Here is an 8,941-nt window from a genome sequence, read left to right as displayed (position 1 = left end):
ATATGAGATCCGGCCCGTTAAAAGCCTACCACGTTCTGGGCCAAATTACGGCCCAGATCAGGTTCGGCCCTTTAAGAGGCTTTGGGCTAAATTATGGCCCATATCAGATTTGGCCCGTCAACTGGACGCTATGCTTTTGGGCCCACTTGCTAAAGGCCCATTTAGTAATTTGGCCTGATATTAGTTTCGGCCTGTTAAGGGCCCGTTTAACATTTCGGCCCTATATTAATTTTGGCCTGTTAAAAGCCTGTCATATAGTTGGGCCTAACTACGACCCGGTTTGCATCCGGCCTGCTCGCAGCCGATAATCTGATTGGGCCAAACAAGGACCGAGACAATTTTGGCCTGTTATAAGCCCATGATTTGATTGGCACATTCATGGGTCGGGGTCTATTTCGGCCTGCTGCAGGCCCGTGAGCTATTCGTCCCGTTTCAGGCCCAATCTACTTTTCAGCCTCCTAAAGGCCCATTGAGTTTTCTTGGGAAAATAGGGCGGGCGGTTTACTCGGCCTATTAAAGGCCCGAATCTACTAGTGGGCCAATTTACATTTAGGCCTGTTAACGGACCAAGGTGACGGGGCCCATGATGCGGATCATACATGGTGATTTGCATGACGGCCGTTTGGCCGGTTTACTACGAACACAGGATATATATACAGTAAAATAACTGCAGCATCGTGAATAAGAAAAAAACCCTAGACTATACAATAAAGAAATTACAGCATATTACATCCATTGGGCATCAAAGTTCGCCACTATGATAATAAAGCACAAGCAGACAGCAGATTACATACACTGGGCATCAAAGATCGCCACCAGTGCAACTAAACACGCCGACAAAATAATATACAAAACCGACAACACTCCAATAGAGTTCAAGAAAGGTTAGCCCTGCTCGGGAGCTACAGCGCAAGCAGCTGAGCAAGCTGGTGAGACTGCACTTGTTTGACACTTATATCGTCCTCACTCTGAAAGATAAACAAGCAGACAGATGACAGGTTTTGCACATATAAGTATCAGTGCTGACAATTCATCACATTTCTTACTGACGAATAAAGTGACACAGTTTAAAATAGGATTAACACAATATGGTATTGTTCAGGTCAAGACATGGCAGGAAATGACATTGTGAAGGAGTTGGCAGCTTCATGACACCACTGGATTACAGATCAAGAACTCATAAGTATCAATGGTTAGTGTGCTGTCAATTTATCCCATTTCAGATTGGCACAATAAGATCACTTGCTCTGTATAGTTTAATTATCATGGTATGAAGAAGGAACTTGGTTGTACAACTGAAAACTTAAATTGAGAAGGACAAACTTTTGTTTATGAACTGGAGTACATAATAAAATTTAAACATGCAATTTGATGCAAACACCAAAAATAAACAGCTGTTGCAGTCATGCCTAACCAAATATACACAACAAAGTTTGAAGGCTTGAGAAGGACAAACTTACATTATTGGTGAAGGCAGGCTCTATAAAGCCCTTGTCCATGCTGATGGGGGGGGGGTAATTCAAGAAGTTTACCACAGAATCTTCTTCATAAGCATTGCCTTTATTCTACATTTTGTTAAGAGTAAATATAGATGTGACAATATAAGAAAAAATGGAGAATATTTAAGATACGATGAAGAGTGATGCTACATAACCAAGTAGCTATAAATGTATGTACAGCGATACAGGCAAAAGGTACAGCCAAGAGCAATGCAGAGCTAAACTTCTTCAGTACCATCGGTGTTATCCAACCTTATGGTAAGAGTAAATGTAGATCTTATGTGTAGAAAATGAAGGGCAAAGGAAAATAAGCTGCAGAGTGATGGTACATGAACAACTACCTGTCAATATAAGTACACTGATAAAGGACAGCAGGTACTTACAAGAACAATGCAGAGCTAAAAAAATTCATTGGCATTGGATATATTCTACACTAATGTAACCATTCATATAGATTAGATAATTTGGAGCGAACAATTGATAAGCAAGCTATCATGCATACTGCTGTCACATAATGAACCAGGTATGTATGCAAGTACAGTGATACAGGACAACAGGTACTAACAAGAGCAAAGCAGCAGGCAGCATATTTGCGATATCCTGTCGTTCTTTTCAAACCGGAATTCTTTTTCGAGCAGATTTGCTACAAAAAAGATCCGTAAGGCACATGCGGAAAAGTAGAAGTTCAAATTGTCATGCGATATCATAGACAGTACCTCATCCTCGGAACGAGACCAGTGCATAACAAGGTTTTTCCATTCAATGTCTTCTAAATTTAGCATAGGAGACTTCACCAGAAATTCGTTTATAGACTTGCCATCAAAGTGTGATTTTCCTTAGGTAACACCAATACTGCTGCAATGCTTCCTTGAAAAGCGCAAGCAAGCTTTGCTCGTCATGACTATCCAGATTGACCCTCGCCTACTTACAACAATGTAATGTAAATCATTGATGTGTTCAATCAACAGAAAACAGGAAAATAATCACCATGAATAATAGCACTTACACGTAAGTGGGACAGGAAGATGTGAAAATGGTGTTTGTCTTCACTATAATCTTCCCATGACGGGAATATATGCACGTAGTCCCTAACAACATTGAAAGCATTGTCTTCTAAACTGGGAATAACTGGAATGGGGTTCCAATCTGCAGGAATTGGCCGTCTCTGCAGTTGGGATAGGTTTTCGGCCGGTGGACTTGCTATACTTTTTGCTGGAGTGGGATTTTTCTGTGGTACGGCTGGTGCTATGGCAACTGAAATCGGCATACCTTTTGCTGGAGTGCAGGTCCTGTGTGGTGCGACTAGTGGTGTGGCCAGTGAAGTATGGGTACAGTCTGCTGGAGTCGGTCCTACGTTTTGTGTCACTGGTTGTACAGCCAATATAAGTGGGATGTTGTCTGATTTCTCCGGCACAACCACCTTTTCCAAGGACTTTGCTGGTGCTCCTTCTGGTTCGGCAATCACCCTCTTCCTTTTTGATGTCTGATGCACAAGAACAACATTTGAGTGGAAAAACATGGTATGATGACAGAGTGCACGTTTACCGTGCCAACTCAATTCAAATCTCGTTTGTATTCTATTTTTTCGGGGGGGGTGTCCATTTTCGATTGGGATAAAATTCTATATACATCATTTTTTTATATACTTTCAAAAGCACAACAAAGAACTCTGCTCCTTTATATGTATAATATGATTTACAAATACAATGATCTCAAAATCATAAGGTTGAATTCAAAAAATTAAACCAAATTATGTTCTACTAAAATGTATGGATCAGTAATATCTACATATTAAATAACATAGATGCGCGTGAATTCATATGAGTATGCATGTTTGATAGATCAATTTTGGTTCGAGTATGGATTACATGTATCATCATCTCGAATTCAAATATTTGAATCCCTTTTATGTTCACTCCTTTCATGCCCATCTCTCTCGCATGCATGCTCCTTCATGTAGCTATCACTCTCTTTTCTCTAGCTCACCCGCACGCTCACTTCATGTTTCTCCTATCCTCGCAAACATGGTCTCTCGACGTCTCCCTTGAGAAGTGTCACACTCTCCCTATCATTATACATTACACGGTTTTCATTATCTCTCACGTCTCTACCGTTCTCTCGTATCACTAGGTACCTAAGCTTTCTTTTTCACCGCCACACACACAGTCTCCACTCGTCTTTCACCTTGTCTTTCTCTCTATGGGATTCTCTGACACACCCTATATGTCTCTAGATATGAATCATACCACTAAAATTACTCTCTCTCTCTCTCTCCCTCTCTCTCTCCTGTAGACACAACATTTGTTGCGGTCTACTTTTTGTCTCCATCCCAGACTGACATTATTCATTTGTTTACCGATCAGACAAACTCCCCCCTCTCTCTCTCTCACAAACACACACAACTCCTGCTTCCACTCCCCTTCCCGACTACCGTCTCTCTCTCACACACAAAACTCTCACTTTCGCACCCCCGTCTCGTATTTATCTCACAAACATTTATCGACTAGCCTCTAGATAGGTTTATACACCCGCACACTCGTGCTTCCACTATCGCATACATGTCTCTCTCCCGCTCCTTGTATCTATGTAGATTTTTCTTCCCTTCTTGAGACACGCCCTCTCGATCGTGCACACACACACTATCGCCTCATTTTAAGCTGATACCTCTCGCACACACACTCTTTGTGTCTTTGTCACACATGCACTCCGTCCTCCTCCTCTCTCCCTCTCTCTCTCACACACATGGGCTTTTTGCAACAACTAGCAAGATGCCCATGCGTTGCACGGAACATGAAGATGCATTTGTATGAGTAGTTTATCTTGTGGGAGAAAAGGATGAACAAGGGAAGGCCTTATTTGAAAGTGTGGAGAGGGGTGTGGGTATCTTTTTGCAAAATTGCCATAGTTTCCTTCCTATTCGTCAGATATAGATCGGACGGCCTATATTGCAGGATGGCAGGCACACGATCATCACCGACTATGCTTTTTATAAGAGTAGGGATAAAAACATAGTTGGTGATGATGGTGGGCCTGCCATCCTGCAATATAGGTCGTCCGATTTATATCTGACGGATAGGAATGAAACTATGGCAATTTACCCGCACTCCTCTCCACATTTGCAGATAAGGCCTTCCCTCGTTCATCCTTTTCTCCCACAAGATCTTGATGTTCCGTGCAACACACAGGCATCTTGCTAGTAAGAGTAGAAATTAGACATATACCACTTCTCGAATCTTGAAACCAACAACATTCCTCCCTTATCTCATCAAAACCACCAAAGGAATATATTTTGAGTGAAACATAACATTTTTTTAGTGATATACGTATTTCAAAACTAGACTTTTTTTCTATCAAATCGGTGAATATGTATTAATCTACTCTGATCATGTGGCAACGCATTGGCACATTGCTAGTAGTTATTATAATTTTTTGGACACCAGACAAACGGTGGAGTACATATACGAAGAGAAGAGGCGCACGCACGCAGTCGATCTCTCGCTGTCTCGCACACATGAGTGTTATGTAAAGGCAACGTTAACAAATAAACCCTAAAACCCTAGGTGCATGATTTGATCCATAGGAGTTGATGGTCGGGACCACAGGTGAACAACTTGGAGGCGCCACTGGCTCATTTCATTCCTCTATCTCACCCTTTTAGCTGTATACCCTATCTTGTATCCAGTAGTAAGTCTACTCTTCTTACCCCCTCTCCTCTACCTTTTGTCCTGCAGAGTAGACACCTCCAGCTGTTCAAGAACTGCTACAGGAGTTTGATGCTTTGTTCCGGGTGGCTCGCCAGTTGCCACAGATCGAGTAGCCATGTTTAAAATATCATTTTTTAGCAGGGTTAAGAGTTCCGATTTTCAATGGCGCGTTATAAGTACTAAGTAGTTTTTAGAAATTGGTATGGAGTGAAAATGAATTCATAGTACTACGTACCTCCTTGGCGTATGGTTGTATGGGTTTATGTTGCGAGATGTTGAACCTGGTAGTTCTAGGGCAAATACCATGTTTAGATTTAGATGTTGGTTTTCAGTAATGAAAATCGGAAGGGGGAAACCCTTCTTTGATTAAAAAACTATTACCCCCGTTCTGGTTTACTAGTCCCCATCGTTTTTTGGGTCAAAGTTTGTCCACGAATTTTACTTGTAAAATGTGAATGGAAAACGAGATTTTGTTATACGCAAACAAAAAGGGACTGGAGGGAGTGATTGCTCTGACACGGATGCGACCTCTCATAGCACAGGCATTGAACCGGCGCGCCGGCCAAGAGGGCCCCACTTGCTGCAGGCCTGGCTGAACATGCCTCCTCGCCGCATGCAACCGGCTTCAGACTGCCCCGCCTGCCTTCATTGAATCCGCACGTGTGCCGGCAACACGTCCTTCCGCAAGCCGGCCGGCATTTTAGAACACAAAAAGTGACCAAAATATAATTAATTACGCATGGTCTTGACTTGTTGTGCTCGCACTGGTAGCAGGAACTAGAGGTTTTTCTTTATTCATAACTCTCCTCATATTTTTTTGGCTTTGAAGTGAATCATGGTTGTGGACATTATGTATGAATGTGGAGATATCTGTGAACATGAGTTTGATGTGGAAGTTGAACTTGGAATGTCGGGCTTGCGCGTGAACTATACCATGTCCAATGCTTCGTCTGTTATTGTTTGGAAAGTAATTGATGTTATTACATGACCCAAAAAAAATATTTTGTGCCACATCAGTAGATGCACGGACATCACAATAGGCACTAACTAGATAAACATTTGAACCTAGCTACTATGAAGGAAATTTTGTATTGACAACAGTTTTAGATAGCAGGAGACGCCTAGCCTGCTCTGCCTCTGCTAGCTTATTTCTGGCTTCTTCCATCTCTTCTTTGGCATGGGTGAAGAGAGCATCTGATTGCTCTTTTCGCTTCTTCAGGAACTCAGCTACATTCTCAAGGGCTGCTGCACACTTTCTTTCAGCCTTTACTAGAGCCACGAGGACACGGACAGCTGACGACTCCACCTGGCTTGTGTGTAATCCAGCATCATCTGGGAATTTGCACCTTGTGTCTAATCCAGCATCATTAGGGAACTGGCACCTTGTGTATAATCCAGCCTCATTCTGGAAACATGATCTCGAGGTTGACCATACTTCCCTCCTCGCAGGAACTGCATCCTGACATGAAGTTACTTCTTTTTTAGATAATTACTCAGAGCAACCCAAATCCATTTAGTAGAAGGCAGACAAACAAAACTGGGAGAAGTGAATTCAAAAGGAAAAAAATATAAAAACAGACTACAAGGTGAGAACACCCACTTCCTACATCAAGCTAAAAACGAAAGCATTAGGACGATTAAGACTTATGACACATCGAAGAACACGAGGCTTAAGAGAAACAGAAAGTACAACATATACACATCGAATAACACGAGGCTAAACGAAAGTAATTGAAAGGGTGTTACTTACCAAAGCTCGTTTTACAGGTTCGGTGCAGCTCCTCTTTAACTTGCCACGCTCCTTGAAGATGTCCCCAATATCCCGTGTTTGGTCTTCATTGCTCCTCTTCATGTTCGCACTCGTGGTTTTAAAATCTCAACATGGCAAGAAAAATATACTACTAGTAATACTCGCGCATCTTGTGGGCAACATTAAAGCACTCGTCTGCCATGTTAGAGCATCACCAACAGAATCGCAACGCGCAGCGCTTTAAAAAAGCGTTTACAGTGCTGAGATCGAGAAGTGGACATAGAGAGTAGAGGATAGTTCTCAGCATAGATAGATAAAAAATAGATTATTCAACTACTCCTCGTCGTCCGACTCCTCCTTGGTGATGTCCTCCTCCAACGTCTGACTGTAGGCGTGAAGATACCGATCGTCGTCGGATTCCCAGGGCGACGCTGCTCCTAGCCTCATGTTCAATTGAGCATCCGCTTTTCGCCTACGCTTGTCCTCGCGATAGGCGGTTCGCTCCGCCCTCCTATTATCCCTCTCCGCCCTCCTTTGCTCGTAGAACTCGCGCTCGTTAATGATGTCCTGCAGGAAGCATTGGCACCACAGCGCCATGGCTTCCTCGTCCATCTCGGCGATGCCGAGACGGTGCTCCTGCCTCCGGTTGTCGCGACGATCCTCGTCGGAGATAAGCCGCGGCAGAGGCACGAGCTCCTGTGCCCGCTCCCGCGTCGGCACGTTGGGTAAGTTCAATGTTCTATGAGGCCACCGGAGGCGCCACGCTGCCGCATCGTATGCGCGGGCGGCCTCATTGGCGGTGTCGAAATTGTCAAGGCCGAGGCGCATCCCGCAGAACCGGATCTCGGCGAAGAAGCCGCCGGAGGGGCGCGCGCGGACGCCGCGGTATCCCCAAGTTTCCCGGCGATGCGGCGGCATGGTGGTGCAGCGGCGACGAGGCGAGAAAGAGCGGGAAGAGAGAGGTGGCGAGGCACATAGCAGGGAGAGAGCGGTGGCAAGGCACAGAGCGGTGGGAGGGCGTTGGATTTTATAAAGCGCGCCGGACGCCGCGCGCAAAAACTAGCGCACGCCCGGCCGCTTTTTTCCCCGCGCGCGCAATCCTTTCCCGACGTCTCTGCTATCTCTACTCTCTTCTCTACTATTATATTTATTTTATATTTAATATTTATCTCTACTTCTCTACTCTCTATTTTTTTCTCTACTCTTATAAAAACAGAGTTGGTGATGATGGTGTTCCTGCCATCCTGCAATATAGGCCATCCGATTTATATCCGACGGATAGGAAGGAAACTGTGGCAATTTTGCAAAAAGATACCCACACCCCTCTCCGCATTTGCAAATAAGGCATTCCCTCATTCATCCTTTTCTCCCACAAGATAAACTACTCATACAAATGCATCTTGATGCGTGCAAAGCATGGGCATCTTGCTAGTTTTAAAAAACTATCCATCATTTGCCACACTACTGGTTGCAGATGAAATACCTACCCAAGCACAGTGTGATACAGGAGCGACGCACAATTACAAGCTGATATTCTGTTGGACAATGGAGGCTATAACCAATTACTTTTACGGGAACAATAGCACCCAGGAAATTTGAAGGGTAGGTATGAACAAAATTGGAACTGCACATGTACTGATAAGTGATTCAATACACACATTACCAATCGAGGAGGAGAACGATGGTCGCGGTGGCCTCTGTGAGTCATGGTCGGCAACGGGAGTCAGTTCATTGTCCACGACGGTGGTGCTTCTGCGCTTGGCGTCAGCTTCCGGGAAGCAGATCCGAGACCGTGGAAGACGGTGCCAGGGAAGAGGCTCCGTGTACGACGACGACGGTGGACCGGCTCCAGTGCGGCATACGAGGTCGTCGATGAGGTAGATGCGCTGCGGTGGATGAGTGCACCGATGTAGAAGGGGAGGAGCACAAAGGCTGCGGTGCCGTGGAGAAGTCTATTTTGCGGTGGGGATAGAAAATGGGGAGTACTC

Source organism: Triticum aestivum, chromosome 5D (assembly GCF_018294505.1).
Source record: "Triticum aestivum cultivar Chinese Spring chromosome 5D, IWGSC CS RefSeq v2.1, whole genome shotgun sequence".
Lineage (NCBI taxonomy): Eukaryota > Viridiplantae > Streptophyta > Magnoliopsida > Poales > Poaceae > Triticum > Triticum aestivum.
This window is presented reverse-complemented; position numbering follows the sequence as displayed.